The sequence below is a fragment of the Ursus maritimus genome, unplaced genomic scaffold (genome assembly GCF_017311325.1).
Source record: "Ursus maritimus isolate PB19 unplaced genomic scaffold, ASM1731132v1 scaffold_11, whole genome shotgun sequence".
Classification (NCBI taxonomy): Eukaryota; Metazoa; Chordata; class Mammalia; order Carnivora; family Ursidae; genus Ursus; species Ursus maritimus.
Genome location: NW_024423453.1, coordinates 2,761,574 through 2,778,433, shown reverse-complemented (window position 1 = coordinate 2,778,433; position 16,860 = coordinate 2,761,574). Strand labels below are relative to the sequence as shown.

The following is a 16,860-nucleotide window of genomic DNA, read 5'->3' as shown; positions in this document are numbered from 1 at the left end:
CTAAAAGCCAGTTCACGGCCGCCAGTATTCCTTCACACTTATATAAAGGAAACTCCTTTTATTTGCTAAAATACTGCCTTCCTTCTATAGTGTAAGACCCATTATTTATGTACATAAATTTTCTGGAAATTTAGGGGAAAAAGATAACTGGATTCCAAGAAATGAGCAGGTCACAAGCTCAGACATGTTTTCCAAAGAGAGCTTTCACCATAGCTAAGTTTCCTGGCCTGAAGAGACAGAAAGAAAGACTTTAAAACTAGGTTTAAGCTTTTTCAGAACATTGACACCACCAGTCTGCTATAAAGCTTGTGAAAAAAACTAAAAATTCTCCCTATTTTTGTTCCCCATCCATCTCTCAGTCTTGGGTTTCCTTCCTTGGTGAGTAGAAGAACATAATCGGTAGAATGTGTGCTTTTAAAACTTTTTTGCCAGTTTTGCCAATGACAGGCTTCACGTTGTCACTAATGTTCCCTCATTAGGTTCTATTTTAAACTAAGGGTAAATATCTGTGAGTTTCTGCTTAGAATAGGTTTTCATGTTGTGGCCACTGGACAGTATCTCTGTAAAGCTCACGTGTATCTTGGTCTCTTTAGCACTATGAGTTCATAAAGAAATCATCTCCAATTTTAACATCTTCTTTAACTGTTCCTTTTGAAATTATTCACCCATTATGACTCTTTTTCAGAATTAATTTGCTTTCTTTCCACAATATTTAATTTTTCCTCTTTTCCTTATTATTTACATCTTGAACAGTTTTTTGGAATAACAAGTCTACAGAAAAGACTAACAGGGAACAAATGTCCTTTTAAAGCAGACTAAGCCCTATGCCTAGAAAGAACAATAACATTTACTACAGATTAGCTTTGTACTGCTCTGATCAAAGAACTGGGTTGGGGCATTTTTTCATTGCAGGTTAACTTCATATATACCTCTGCTTCTTATAATGGTATAGCTGTGTTGTTTAATCTTACTGTTTTTTTTTTTTAATGTGAACTTTGAAAGTGCTAAGGTTCTAATTTCCAAAATTGTTTCTTCTATTCAGGCTGACTTTAATAGAGAACTTAAGTATCCAGTTATTATGAAAAACTGTATGCAATATTGGATCTTTTTCAAAGTCCATTTAAAAGATTAACCATATCTCAAAACATCTGTGAGAAGTAATGCTTGCACAAGTCACTTAACTTCTCAGACCCTCAGTTCTCACATCTGTAAAATGACAGGGTTGGACGAACTTATCTCTAAGGGCCCTAAAAGTCTATTAGATCTTTCCAGCTCAGGATTCCTGGATTCAAGAGAAGCATCCAAGCACAGGAGTTGGATATGAGAATCCTAAACTAGTTTTTTTTTTTTTTTTTAATGTTTTAACTCCCTCAACTGTGCTTTAATATCCAAATCAAAATACATTCTCTGGCATATTTGTGATGCCAAGCAAACTTGAAATATAAGCTGCTGACAGTCACGAAGGTAAGCATTCTTCACGTACTTTCACTTGCTTTGCTTCACTGAAGCTTCTGAACCCTAAAATAACACCACAGCAGTCTAGTCTGGAGATAAAAACAGGAAAGACATATAGATGGGGCGCCTGGGGTAGCGCAGTCGTTAAGCGTCTGCCTTCGGCTCAGGGCGTGATCCCGGTGTTCCGGGATCGAGCCCCACATCGGGCTCCTCCGCTATGAGCCTGCTTCTTCCTCTCCCACTCCCCCTGCCTGTGTTCCCTGTCTCGCTGGCTGTCTCTCATAAATAAATAAAATCTTAAAAAAAAAAAAAAAGACATGTAGAGGTCTTCCAGTTACAAAATACTTCAAAATCAAATTAACTGTGGATCAAAACACATAGTGTTACAGAAGATAAATCATAAAGACAAAGGAAAAAAGCTACTGCATAATTTGCTTCCAAATAATTCATCTCTGAAATTAAACTAAGACCCATATTTTAGAAACAGAAGAAAAAAAAATCCTCTTCAGAAGTTAAAATACCTTTCTTCCTTACTTTCAACATTACAAGGACAACAAAATGATACTGCATGAATGCAACACTCTTGCCTGTGTCTCTGTAACTTCATAATTTTATTGCAAGTGACAAGAGAAACGCTAAAAGTGGTCCTGCTGGCTAACAAGCACGACTTGAGGCGGAACTCTGCCTAAGGTCCACGGTATTTGTCAGGAAGTTGCACTGCTTCCTCATCGTTGCTGTATATTACCTAGCAATGTACTTAGCCTGTGCCCTACAGCTGGCTGCACGGCTTCCCCCACTATTTTCATAGCTCATAAAATGCTTAGGAAGTCTTTATAAAAATTGCTCAAAGAAACTGGACCACAAAGAACTTGAGCTTCATGGATCTCAGTGGTCCAGCTTTCATCTCATTTTCAAGCAAGGAATATTTTCATTGCAAAGGCACTGGTCACATCTGTATTTCAGGTTCTCTTGGAAAAGCAAGTAAGAAGTGGTTTTGCCCAATGTGTATTATTTGGCCCTCACTCTGTAATATGTGATGCTCCAATTACTCTGCTCCTGAAACCGTGCACACAATGAACCCTCCCTCTTCACCTAACATCACCCTCCTTTTGTCGGTCACTTTCAGTTATCTGACTATACTGGAAAGACATTATGTCATAAACAGCATAATAACATCTGCAAAGAATCCCTTTGGAATCCATTGCATGAGCTTTCCGAATCAAAGTGTACTCTTGGATCTGGAGTCCACTACTTACAAGAACTGACCTTTAGCCCTCTAACATTTGAATTTTTTTTTCATTCGGGCTGCTAGGGAACACATGGTCAGAGAAGCATTATGAGCAAGATCTCAGTTTATAGCTATCTAGAGAATCAATGAATCAGGCAACAGCAAAGCATCGTGGGTATCAACCTGCCTTTTTTGTTTGATTTTGCTATTTTATAGGATAAAGGGTGGTACTGGATAATTTTCTTCTAATTGAATATATAGCCTTTGCTCTAAAATACTGGTTTGGAGTTCTACACTTGGGTCCTATGCTGAACTTTACGGAATATAACTGTCAGCGGTGCAGGCTAATACACAAACAACATATTAAGTGTATGCATATGAATCCATTAATATAAACTGTGGAGCAAACTGTCAGACTAACTCTAACACAGCTGTCTTATCCTTGAAGGCCACACGCCTAACAAAGGTTCCACAGAGAACATAATACCCGGTTTTCCCTTTTCAATTACTTATTTGATCAACTTATTACCATGTATGCATTTTCCTTTAACCACGCTAAGTTAGTAATTTGGGAAGAGAATGAGAAGAAATACGAAATCTGAAAAGATCCTCACTGTGCAGAGCAATGCTACAATTTTCATTTGACAATTGAAAAGTTATAGTATGTGGGTAACGTGGATTTTTGTGACCCTCCTTTTCACATATTTAACTGGAAGGAGAATTCCAATGGAGACCACTATCCCAGTTATTTGCCTTGAAGGAAGAAATAAACCCTGTCAACACATAGGAGGTGTCATCCTTTTAAACTGATACACTTAAAGAACAAAACACAAAACAATTAGCAGTGGGAGGAGTGTTGGAGGCAAGGGTTGTAAGTTCCTACTTGGTGCTGTGTATATAAAGTTAACTATGGATTATGTTGTCTGTATTTGGTCATGGCTCATTACCACATGTCTGTTGGAACTTGCCTTATGGGAAAAAAAATTTCAAAATCTTGTCAAGTACATGGTGCATTTCCAGTCTCCTGAGGATAGATGAATCTAGCCTGCCCCTCAGTCCCAAGTCCTCGGAACCCTGACAACTGTAACACTATAAATTACCATTTACACTTGAAAAAAAAAAAAAGTAGGAGTTGTAGCTAGAGGGGTTAGATGGGAAATGTGTAACTAAGGAGGCTTATCCATAAAACCTAACAGAAAAAGGAAAAATGAACTCAGTCTGTGACATAGGAAACATTATTTGATTTATGGAATATATTTTCAATTAATTGTTCCAGTATTCAGCTTTACCATAACTTAAGTAATAAGAGATTTCATGTACCTCTTAGGCTGTAAACAAGTAAAATGGGCCAAAAGTCAGCGAGCATTTTCCAAATCCCTCATTTTGAAATAAAAAAAGTTTGGAAAATCACATGCAAATCCAAACTCACCCTTTAAGAAGTTTTCCCCAGTCTGGGACTTGGTTATCACCGCCTGAATCAAGACAGAGCCAACAAAGCTGGCCCATTTCCAGAAAGAGCCATCAGCAGGAGTCACACTCAGCTCATTGTCCTGGCCATTTCTTTGGCCTGCAGAAACAGGCCCAGCAGATTGGTCTGATGCTAAGATGGGACCTACCGGGAATACTCCCCTTCCAAAGTCAGAAGATCATCTTACCAAATAGGAAGAAGCTGAATATTTCTCTTGTTTTTTGAGTAAAGAAAAAGGCTCTGGAATGACCTGTAGTGACCCCCATTAGCTTGCAAAGCATTCTGAGCCTTCACAAATTGTGCTAATGGTGATAAAGAGGAAAATTTTTAAAAAGATTGGATATAGGCCAGTTCCCTAAGGTCCCCATCGTTCTAGGAAGAAGCAGGAAGACACAGGAACTTCCAGAGGGGAACGCCCCAGCTCCCCCCCAAGCCAATCAGAGCAGACTCCATCTTGTTTGTTGCAATGAAGTACACCTGCTTATCATCAGCCCTGCTACTAGGCAGAGAGAACGAGCAGCTATAGAGATGGTTCTGGGAACACAGCTGGGAGAGCCAATTACTCCAATATTATTCTAAACATCTTTGTTGCCGTAAAGTTATTCTCATGAGCTAGACTCCAGAATATTACAGAAACCACTTCAGCTGTTTTGAGTTCAATAGGATCTGTCTTTATGTAGCAGGATGGTCACAAAGACAATGAAGAGCATGAGAGGAATAAGAAACAGGGATCAAGATCCAGACTCGGGAAGAAAACTGGAAAAATATAGCCTCTATTATTCTATTTTAGTTTTAGGGCTGGACACCAATTCCACAGGGAAATATGGCAAAAGACAAGGTAACTAGGTAGACTACAGATAGAAAATCAAGATATAAACAAGCCCATGTGGAGAGCCAATGAATAAATGTGAAGGGGTTGCTGGAAAGTGGCGGTTATATTTTCTCATACATAAAATATGATGCAAATATGATTTGCCTAATTTAAGAGCTATAACTCAAGACATGTTCCTTATCCTAGATTTATGATTATTATTCTTCTCTTTGCTACTTTCTTTCCTTCAGAAATACTGATTACTCTTTCTCCCCTCCATTTCTATTGCTTTTTCATCTCACTATTTTATCTTTTTAACCATTCTTAATTCTATGAGAGCTTGATTATAGGTGATGAGGATGATGATGATGATGATGTTGGGATTCTTAGAATTAGCCAGCGTTATATATCTGACATTTCCAGTGCGTTATCTCCAGTTACTGAAGGAGATCAGTAAGGCAAAGTATGTAAGCTTTTTTTTTTTCTTTCACAAATGCATTGTCTTTTTTTTGGCCTAAAGAAGTATAAAGCAATGTGAGTGTATGGACGGTGATAGTTTTAACGTTTTATCTGCTCAACATGATTTCCCATTCCCCTTCTGTGGCTTCTAAGAAACATTTCTCCTACTCCATGTGTTCCTGGAGGAGCTGTCAATCATGTGCCTCAACCTTCCTTTCCTTACCAAAGGGGTGGGCACATGATTAAATTTGATCCAATCATAATACAGCATCTCCCCAACACAATGATAGAGAGTTATAGACCTGGCCTAAACTTGACCTCTTACGGATACTTTAGCTATAGCTGCTGCAAAAGTTGGTTCGCAAGTCTTAATGATGTAACCCTGGGATTACTTTTCTGCCTCAGGGTGTGAGACTATCCATGTAGAAGATGCCAACAATGCATGTAGAAGCTGTGAAAAGCAGAACCAAGAGAAGGAGAGAACTGAAGCCATGAAAATATCATTTGAGACCAGATTCCAGCCTTGACCTGCCGGTTACATCAGCCAACAAATATTGTTCTTTGCTTAAGCTAGTTTAAATTGGGTTCCAGTCACTTACAGCTGAAAGAACCCTGGGGTATATAAATGTCAAACATTATTAACAGGACACAGGCAATAGTAATACAAAGCCTCCCCAGCTTAATGATAAATGAGTAATGTATGTTGTTCACATTTCCCAGAAATTCTTGATGCCCCATGCCAGTATTATTGCACATGCTCAGCAAGGTTGGTGAACGTATCAGCTACCATGGTTTATAGAAAGATTTCCAAGTCACTGATTTCTTGATTTTCTACTATTTTAAACAGTATTCTGGATCATGGGTGCTGGATTTAGGGTGATGCATATCTTCTTGTCTCCTGGATATTATTCAATTGTGGACATAACATGGTTAAATAGTAAAAAAATCACATTCTGCTAAAGTCAGAGGTAAAATCATATAATCACACATAAGAGGTATCTGTTTCTATATCTTTTACCAAGTGAGTAAAGGAATCTCCTTGAGTTCAGTTTTAATCTAGAAACTGTTTTCATCTCAAAAATAAATATAGTGATATAAAGCACTGTCTTATTCTCACTGTATTTCCAATACCAAGTGCATTTATCCCCTGAAAATAATATTTACTGATGGCCTACTATGGACTAGGAAGTATAAGATGTTATAGATTGCAGTTGGGAGGATAAAGTTCAGATCAGCAGTGAAGGCAGGCAGGAAATTCATAAACACTAATTAATCTGGGATAGTAATAGATGTTGTTTAAAAAAAATGTCAGGTAAGGGAATGGGGAGATGAAGTCCTGAAAAACTGGCATTTAAGATGATATTTGAAGGATTTAAGAATAATATGGGGGAGAGCAGGGAATCAGAAATTTTAAAGTCTTGGGGAAGGAATGAGTTTGACATATTTAAGAAATGACAAGAAGTCCACACCTGAAGATGCAGAGTGACCAGCACTTTGTAGACCTTTGTAAGAAATGTGGCTTTGATTCCAACCATGATGCTAAGTCACTGGAGAGTTTTGAGCGGAAGAGTAGCATGATTTGATTTAAGTTTTTAACAGGTTACTCTGGGGGGTGGCAGGATGGCAGCAATTGTAGAAGCGGGAAATTAATAAAAACCAGTGAAGGGGTTATTACTGTAAGCCAGGTAAGCCATGTGTTGGCCTAAATTAACAGTGGTAGTGATGGAGTGTTGAGAAGTGGCTTAGGGATATAATTTAAGGTAGATTTAAGAGGACTTCCTAACAAATTGGATGGGGGTAAGAAAAAAAGAAGAATCAAGGATAAATCTAAGTTTTCGTCTGGATAATTGTGCAAATGATGATGGCATTTACTGAGATGGGGAATACCAAGAAGTATATGTCACTGTAAATATTCAGAGGGGATTTCTGCCTTCCACTTTTGAGTAGGACCAGGGGAGGCGGCCAGACCAGGATTCCCTGTGCCCAGCGTGGCAGGGTGGTAGAGTAGACGTGGTTTTCACTTGTTGGCAAAGAGGCCTAAGAAAGCCCCACAGAGTTGTCCAAAGCCAAATGTGGTGTTGGAGCAGTTAAGTATATTCCCTAAGCCCAAGGACAACATTAGCTTGGCACAGAAAATTGAAGATCTCAATCTTGGTGATGGTAATAAGGGAAAACATAGCCACAGTCTGTGGGAAGATAGCTAAACCCTTTCTGAAAAAGGTATCTCAGTAAAAGCCAGAACAAATCAATGATTCTGGCTTAGACAAGACATGATATTTACTTCACCTCATTTACCCATTTATCAACACCTGAAATGAGGCATTCCCCAATACTCCACCCCGCTCCCACTGGAAAACCTGGAAAAAATTTTGAGATCATGTAAAAAGACCCAAGAAAAGATTAATTTCATTTTGCAACTGAATAGAGGCTTGTTACAACAGTTAAATGAAAAATAAAGATTAGCCCCATTGTATTTCTAAGCTTGTGGACTTGAATTTATATCTTCTATGTAGGGCAGTAACGATTCTAGGTCTAATTGGCATGGATTTCGGGTAGCTGGGTGGCTCAGTCGGTTAAGCGTCTGCCTTCAGCTCAGGTCATGTTCCCATGGGATGGAGCCCGGCACTGGGCTCCCTGCTCAGCAGGGAGTCTGCTTCTCTCTCTACCCCTCCCCTCTGCTCATGATCTCTTTCTCTCTCCCTCTGCCTTCCTAAATAAATAAAGCCTTTATTAAAAAAAAATAATTGGTATGGACTTTGGAGAGCCAGAACAAAAAAGAAGAATCACTGAAGTACCTGAAGTCCATGAGAGCTAAGCGAAGACATGTTGCTTCATCATGTTTGACCAGCAATTTCTATAGAGATTAAAAGCCATTGCAAATCACTAGAGTAAATGAACTGAATTAATATCAGGACTACATAAAATATTTCAAGATAATTTTTTAAATATTCAATTTAAAGTGAACAATATAGCAAACAATGTAACAGTAAAGATTGATTGATTGATTGATTTGAGAGACAGAGCAGACACGTGAGAGGGTAAGGGGGAGGGGAGGGCAGAGGGAAAGAAAGAATCCTGAAGCACGGAGCCTGACAGGGGGCTTGATCCCAGCACCCTGAGATCATGACCTGAGCCGAAACCAGGAGTTGGCCGCTTAACCAACTGAGCCACTTAGGTGCCCTGGTTTGGTTATTTCTAATTAATTCATTTGCTTTATGCGATCACAGGTTAAAAAAAATCTCCAGCTATGTCATGTCACGCCTTGAGCATTGGGCACACCCCAAGTGACAATTGCCGTCACAATGTTGAGGCCTAGAAAATGTAGCTCAGGCAAGGAGTATCACTTACTAAATGTTATCTCAACCAGGTTCACTCCTGTTTGTGTTGATAACGTGGCACAATAACAAAGATTTCTTTGTAAATGTATATAATCATATGCTATATGTCACACTGTTCTTAAGTAGTCCAGTGGGTCACAGAGTATTTTTGGCCAGTTTACTCAAAACCACATTTCCATTTATCTGTTCATTATAAAAAAATGAACATAAATTCAGATGTTAATTATATCCTAGGGGGAGATACTCTCATTTTGATGTACAATAATATAGAATTATGCTTTGTAATTCTTTAGTATAAAAATATGGTAGAATTAAATTTGCATATAGAAATGCTTAAGACTTTTACTCAAGAATTATAAATTTGATGAATTGTTCAAAAATGACCTAAAAGCATAGGATGACATCAGAAGTTGTGTCTCCTCATGGCTCTTTCTTCAATTATTTTTTTGTATCAGATGATATGTGATTCCTAGGATTTTTTTATGAGTTTGTAATTGTTTTATGAGTTTGTGTTTTGTTGAGTTCATGATCCATTTTCATATCAAAATGTAGAATCAAACATGAAATCATAAAACACAATATCTCCAAAAGGACATGAAAAATTCCAGGGACCTTACAGCTTCCAAACTAAAGGTGGTTAACATGGAAAGTATTTAAAGGACAGATTAGTATTTGACCCTCTGCAGTGATACCATTGACAATCAGCTGTGGACAAACCTGAACAACATCAAATTTTTCAAAGGCCTTCATAATAAAGGAGAGTAAGAAATATGCTTTATTTATGCAGGAAAATGGGCACAACTCTAGTGCTCTTGTTCAGAGTACTTTTGTAGTCTGCACAAAGTGTCTTATTACATTGGACTACAATACTGGGCCAGTTATCATGAAATCCACACCAAACTGAAAATTCCTTGTTGTTTATTTGTTTAAACTATTTTTAATTTGAATTTTTTATATGAATGGAAAACACCAAGCTTTCAAGTAAACCTAGTGCACTACCTGGATCCAGGTGGAATGACACAGAATTTCCTGAAAAAGTTCCCATTCCCTCTGAACATGCCTTTGGAAAATCCAGTACTGACTGTATCATTTTTGAAACAAATAGCACATAGTGGCTTAAATAACTGTGATGTAGGTCTCAAAAAATTTTTAAAGTCATCCTTATTAATCGTGACAAGTATATCTAATACCTTTTGTTTTTGCCTGTCCAGCAACCGTTCATTTCTGGAGGAAATAGCAGTCTAATTTATCTTTTAGAAGCCATCTTCCCCCAATTCAAATGACTTTAGTAAAATAATAAGTGTATCTCTACTGTCCTTTCTCTTTTCTGTCCCATCTGAGAGGGAGTGACCCGGATCCTATCTGCCCCAAGGCCTCACTGTTCCTCTTCCTTAGATTCCAAGGACTACCCCATATGCTTCCCGGAATTTTTTTTTTAACTTACTTAGCCAAAGAACTCCAACTGACACAATATGCAATAATAAATCAACATGGATTTCATTCCTGGACATTTATGAGGACTGTCATAAACATGACAGTCTTTTGAACTGCATTGCCCACGTACATTTGAATGGAATCATATCCGTGAGTTTGAAGGACTATTAACTGCCTGAGCCGGTGTTGAAATACATGAATCAACCTGTAGTTCATCTGGAACTATTCTGCTCTCCTTCTACACTACAAACAACTTTATATTAGAAAATGCCCTCCTTGCTTTTCTTACATGTGGTGATATAGTTTCACTTGCAAGAGAATTGTTTTGGCCATTATAAATATTAAATTTTGTTGAGTCAAGAGACATCGTAATAATAATGCCTTCCATTTTACAACACTTCATATTATATAAGAAAATGGTGAATATATCAATTACTCTGTTGTTGATATCACATAGGTGAGGAAACTGCAGCTGACGGAGGTTAAATGGATTTCCCTGACATACAGCTGGCAAATGCAAGAGCTGGGAGCAGACGCAAGTTTTTCTAATTCACAGTCCAAAGTTCACTTCTTTATATCGTTAACAGGCTCTGTCTACAGGATCTCCTAGTAAATGTTACAAAAATGGTGTTCTTAATGTGTCATTCAGGAAAGACCCCATACTGAAGAGTTAATAGATATACCTCAGATACATAGGACTTAGGCAGCCAAAATTCAATCAAGACACAAGATGCAATTGTGTCTATAATGCATAATAAATTTCTGTTTAAAAACCTAAATCTCAGAAGGATGATTAAAGATACGGGATAGATGTTTGAGTCTAATAATCCTACAAAATCTCACAGGAATATTGCATATTTTTTCTATTTTGTTTTTCTGAGACGGCATTAAGACCTCTCAGCCTGCACCTATAAGGTACACTGATTCTCACCAGTCTCACCAATGTGCCTTGGAAAGGAATCTTGTTAATCTCAGAGCAGAAGCATTATTATGTGAGTGTGGATATAGCAGTGAATCAAATAAAACCCAGGCCAATTCCCTGGATTTACAGAGTTTATATAGCAATGAATAGAAACAAATTTGTATTAAATTAGGAATGCTGTAGATACTACCTGATTTCCAACTTGCTTTTTTTAATAGAATCTCATACATTTTTCTCAAAGATGTAATATTAAGTGGTAGTAAATAACAAAGGATTAACAAGCTTCTACATACTGTCTATTCGCTGGAGATGAAACTAGTCTGAGTTGGTCTCATCTAAGTTCGGGAAAAATATACATGTTAAAAAATTGTTTTTAATGCAAGAGTAGTAATATCAGAACTCACCAGAAGCCCTTGACACTCCTTCAGATATTTCTTCTGCTTTAAAGTGATCAGGTTGAAATGTAGTTGAGACTCAGAACACACAGCTGGAAGACACACTGAAAACTCCAGGCCTGAAATGTATTTGCAACATTTTAATGACTACTTTCTTACTGATAAAATTTATTTTTTGCCCTTAAAGTATTCATATAACTGCTTTTAAAATTATACAATTAGTTTACTTTATTGTATCAGCTATCTGTTGCTGAATAACAAAGTAGTACCCCAGAACTTAATGGCTTAAAGCAACAACCAATTGTTTATCTGAAGTTTCTGTGGGTCGGTAGTTTGGGCTGGGCTTACCTGGATGGTTCTAGTACTGGTCTCAGCTGGGGTCACTACTGAATTTATGGATAACTGAGAAGTTGCCTAACGTTGGCTGTTTTTGTTTTGTTTTGTTTCGTTTTCTGGAACAACTAGGGCAACTGGAAAATGTGTCTATTTCAATCAGCTGGCTAGCTTAGCTTCTTCACATGGTGGCAGTCACAAGATTCTGAAGAGAAGCAAAAGGGTACAAGTCCCAGTGTGCAATCTCTTTTCAAACCCCTGACTGCATGAAGCTTGTTAATGTCCAGTTAGACAAAGCAAGTCGTAAGGCCAGCCTGGAGTCTACAGGAGGTGCTGCCAGTAAGTATGGATAACAGGAGAAAGATTATTTATAGCCACTTTTTCCATCTACCACAGCTCATTTATTTGTTGGTTAGTTGGTGCATTTTCAATGCTAGACCAGGTTAGGTATGTCCTATGTGACATATGACATAGGCATGTTAATGTAATTTCCATTATAATTGAAAATCAGAAAAGTTGAATTATATCTTTTTAAATTATCAATTTAAATTCATATTCAATTAAAACTTAGATGGATGCATTCGAAGTCTTTCAAAAGTCCCTGAATTCATGAATATAACTATATAATTTTTTCCATAAAATAAAATATGCTTCACTGTTCATAGTCCAGATTAGGGTTACTACCAAACTTAACATTCCATTTTTTAAAATTTCTGCTTTCTGGTTAAGAAAAAAAAAACAAAGAACATTTTCTTAGACCGCCTCCCCTTTATTCTTGTCCACTATAAGGACTAATAACTGGCTTTCTTTTCAAGACCATTTTTTATACACAGGGACTTATTACACACACATTACTCCACAAATTTATGACAGTGTTCTCACTTCAACTTTGGTTATTTCACATAGGGTGCTGAGTAGAGACAACATAATACCACAAAGCAATAAAGAAGGTAGGCGGTCAACCAGATTCACTCAGAAGTCCAATGTCTCTTTCCTACATCTGAAGCATCTCTAAGCATACAATTTCAATGAAGGCCTCAGCAAAATCACTGATGATAACATAACATAACTTTTAGGATCAACATAAAAAATTGAAACCAAGAATGTTAAGTCTATAACCACCAAGATTATATACTATCATTCTTCATAATCAAGAAAAATTGAAATATTTGAGTACATATAAATATATGGGTATATATAAATACTGGCTTATGTTTTAATACAAGAAGTTGTACTATATGATGCGTAACTTGGTTTTAATTATGCCAACATTATCTGAAACCTTTCAAAATGTTATACCTGCAAGGAATTTAGTTTTAAAAGCTATTGCCAAAGAAATACTCCATCAGACTACGTAAGTGTTTCTTTCATAATCCCCAGCACTTTCCAGTGGGATTGGCATATATCTAACAAATGCTTCCATATGGCCTATCGTTCAAGGACTGAAGCTCCATACAAGTATTTTGATAGTGTCTTTCATATACTGTCCTTTCAGTGTCCTTTGGTAAATGCCTGTTACAACTCTATCCAACATTAGCCACACAGTTAAAAAATAAAAAGAGCTATTAAACTTTTATTCAGCATAAAATGCGATGAAACTTTTCTCTGCCACATTAAAAGAAAAAATGTAAGTTTCAACCACCAAACAAAAATGAGACAGTGGTAGCTAAAGAGTAGCTTTGTTGGCCAATAGAAAAGTCACAAAGGAAATGTCTGGGAAGGGACTTTGATCTCTGCTGGATGTGCCCACCATGGTTAGCATGAGATGCTTCTCCCTTTACATAGAGCGAGGACTCAGGAAACTTCTCCACACTGTTGGTAGACTCAGACAACTGGGGGGGCGGGGGGTTTGCTCGGAAATGATTGCTAAGAGTACTGGATTTTCTCTGTCTGCCACACCATGCAGTCTGCTGCTTTCCAGTGTCCTTGATGTACTGCCCTTTTCCCCATCCAGTTCCTAGCACCCTCCGGCAAGCTTTTGAGTTATAGTCACACATCTACACCCTGTTGTTCTATAAAGATAATAAAGAAACACTGTAACGTGCTGCATTTGGACAGCCTTCTCAGTGAGGCAAAACAGATGTCAAGAGAGGAGGACTATCAATCTAAAGCTAAAGTGAGAGGAGAAAATTAAAATAAAAACTTCAAAATAAATCATTCATGAGGGAGTCAGTGGATGACAGAATAGGACAAAGTGGAGTGGCAGCTCCAGGGAGGAAGCTCAAGACAGGCTCAAGGTCCTGTCTCAGAACCAGAGTGCATTCAAAGTGTCAAAAGCGCCTCATTTTAACCAGGATCAGCTGTGGACCCACAAAGGAATTGCAGGAGGTAGACATTCTTAGGAAACTAAGCATGTCACTCCACTGGGCTCCTTAGAAAGGCATGTCCGAAAGTTGGGAATCAGTAATCAGCACGGATTCAAATGCATCCTTCCCATGCTCCAACCCACCGACACGCTCTTTGTGCTCTCTACATTATCTGTGCAAATGTTCTGTTGTATTTCTCTCTGCGCATCTCCTTTCCTCCCATCCTCTCTTCCCTTCTCCTCTGTCTCACTTGTTTTTGTTCCATAGATAGATAGATAGACGGATGGATAGATAGATAGATAGATAGATAGATAGATGATAGATAGATAATAGATAATAGATAAAAAAGAAAGAGGTTGGATGATGGATGATGGTTCTCTTTCTGCTTTTTCTTTCTTTCTTTTTTTTAAATACCACCCCTTTAAACTGTAAGGCTCTGGAAAGCAGGAACCGTGTATGCTTTTCTTTTCTTTTTTTTTTTTTTTTTTTGAGAGAGAGAGAGAGTGGGGGTGGAGTGGTGGGAAGGGCAGAGGGAGAGGGAGAGAAAGCAGCTTAAGCAGGCTCCACACCCAGTGCACAGCCTGACACGGGGCTCGATTTTACAACCCTGAGATCATGACCTGAGTTGAAATCAAGAGTTGGAGGCTTAACCTGCTGAGCCACCCAGGCGACCCTCTGTATGCTTTTCAATGCCACGCACCCATCTGTTTAATTCATGTGGTGGCTGCTGAGAATACTTTTGCACTTTCTGATTAAATGATTCAAGAGTGTTAGACGGCTTTTATAAAACATAATGGAAAATACGCATGTAACAGAATATATACAATGAGAACCAAGTGCTTTTGAATGTTTTCAGAAGAAAAATGCCAAATCCTGCTTGGCAAAGACATGTGACTTTATTTTATTTCAATGGCACTTCAAGAGGCACAACAGAGGCCAAAATTTAATATTTAAAAAAGATAGAAAAATACTCCGAATCAGCAGTCTATTTCTGTTTTTGTAAGTTCTATATTTTGGCACCGGAGAAATTACATTGCTGGGGCAAGACGATCACCCTGTTCTTGATTCTGTGGCATATAATTTGAAGATTTCATAGTGCTGAATAATAGCAAGCATCTGATTCAGTTAATGTTCAAAAAGCTCTGGTTAAGCAAAGAATCTGTCTGGCCTAAATGAAACTGGGTGAGAGCTTACCAGAAAACCAGCGGGGAGAACAGCTATGTTGGGACATCTGAAACGGTGTCCAGTTCTCTAAGGAGGTGAAATTCCAGGGAAAGANGTAGTTCATCTAATTTGTGTCACATTTACCAAGCCCCAAGGGTAGAGAACTAGTAAAGAACTAACTCAAAACCCCATTTCTTTGGTTTCATGCAAGCCTATACCTCAATTATCTTACATGACAAGTGCCTGTCCTTCTCCACATCAGTCCTATAGCATCAACACCATGAATATTACCCTCATCTTTTACCAAAATACGAAGCTCTGTGTATCTCAAGATCAGCCACCCTCACATCTCGCAGAGCCTACGCCAGGAAGCCCTTGGTATCCGTAGCCTGTTCACCTGTCAGTCCATTCACTTCTCTAGTCTACAACACAATGCCTGACTTCTCTGAAAATAATAAATGTGATTTAAGGAAGACCTAGAGTATGACCACTTAAAATTTAGAATGATTGAACAAAAGAATAAGGAAATACCTCAAGGGCACAAGTTGAGGAACACAATTACTTTTTTTGCGGGTCTAGCTAAGGTAGTAATTTACTTAAGCATACCTGCTTTAATACTGATGGAGTCGCCAGACACGAGAGAATGCTTTTCTGGATTTAAGTCTCATCAGCAGCAAAGAGACCACAGACCCTTCATTTCCATATTCCAGATAATGCAGAAGAGTTACTTCATCTCAAGGCCTGTGGAGAGGCCAATAGAGTCACTGCATCACATTAAAGTGCACCTCCGGCCTCTAGATGGTGGTTGTAAAATTGTAAGTGTTTGGATGAACACTTCACGGCATTTGATGATGAGTGCTTTTCACAATAGAAAATGTGAGTCACACCACTTTTACAAGGGTATCTGCCTCAGGAAGAAAGCCTGAAAAATGGGAAAGAAATGTTAGCTCTGCCAGAAGAGCTCCGGAGGAGACCAAAAGACAACATGTGAAACCAAGTAAGTTACACTGTATAAATCAAAGTTCCATTTTGCTATTTAGAAAATGGGCTTTGGCACCAAGTTCTTCATTGTCCTGAACAACAATAGAAGGAAACGGAATGGTTGCTACAAAAGTTTATAGAGTTCCCCAGCACATGCTCCCTCTCTAGGTATTATGCTTTGTCACGGCTGAAAATAATAGAAACATTTTCATCCAAACGTTATTCACATAGACATATTTAATTACATTTAAATACCCTGTAATACCTCATGCCCTGTGGAGCCTTATATCCATGTGGGGGAAAGGGTGGGCGTGGCATTATTTATCTATCTGCCATGCAGCAACCCAGCAACTAAAAAGGTTTCTATTTTATAATCATGGATAAAATACAATCTATTTTATAAGCATGGATGTATTTCACATAAGGTATAAAATGATGGTAATTGGAGAAGATTGGTAAGACAAATATAAAAATCCCAGAAATGAAAATTTACTTCTGCAACTAAATTATTACTGTTTGAGGAGTTGACTCAAATTTAACAAAGATATTTCCAAAAATGCTTTTTT

The 16,860-nt window shown here is 38.0% G+C and overlaps 1 long non-coding RNA gene across 1 annotated transcript in view; it reads right to left on the bottom strand.

The window, feature by feature from the left end:
- LOC103661720 overlaps positions 1 to 16,204 on the bottom strand; it is a 59,849-nt gene extending 43,645 nt beyond the window's left edge. Inside the window, exons 1-2 of the long non-coding RNA XR_568222.2 lie at positions 15,920 to 16,204; positions 11,520 to 11,629 (exon numbers count right to left, since the gene is read on the bottom strand). This is a non-coding gene — a long non-coding RNA (uncharacterized LOC103661720). The remainder of the gene's footprint in view (positions 1 to 11,519; positions 11,630 to 15,919) is intronic.
- Positions 16,205 to 16,860: the final 656 nt, after the last annotated feature.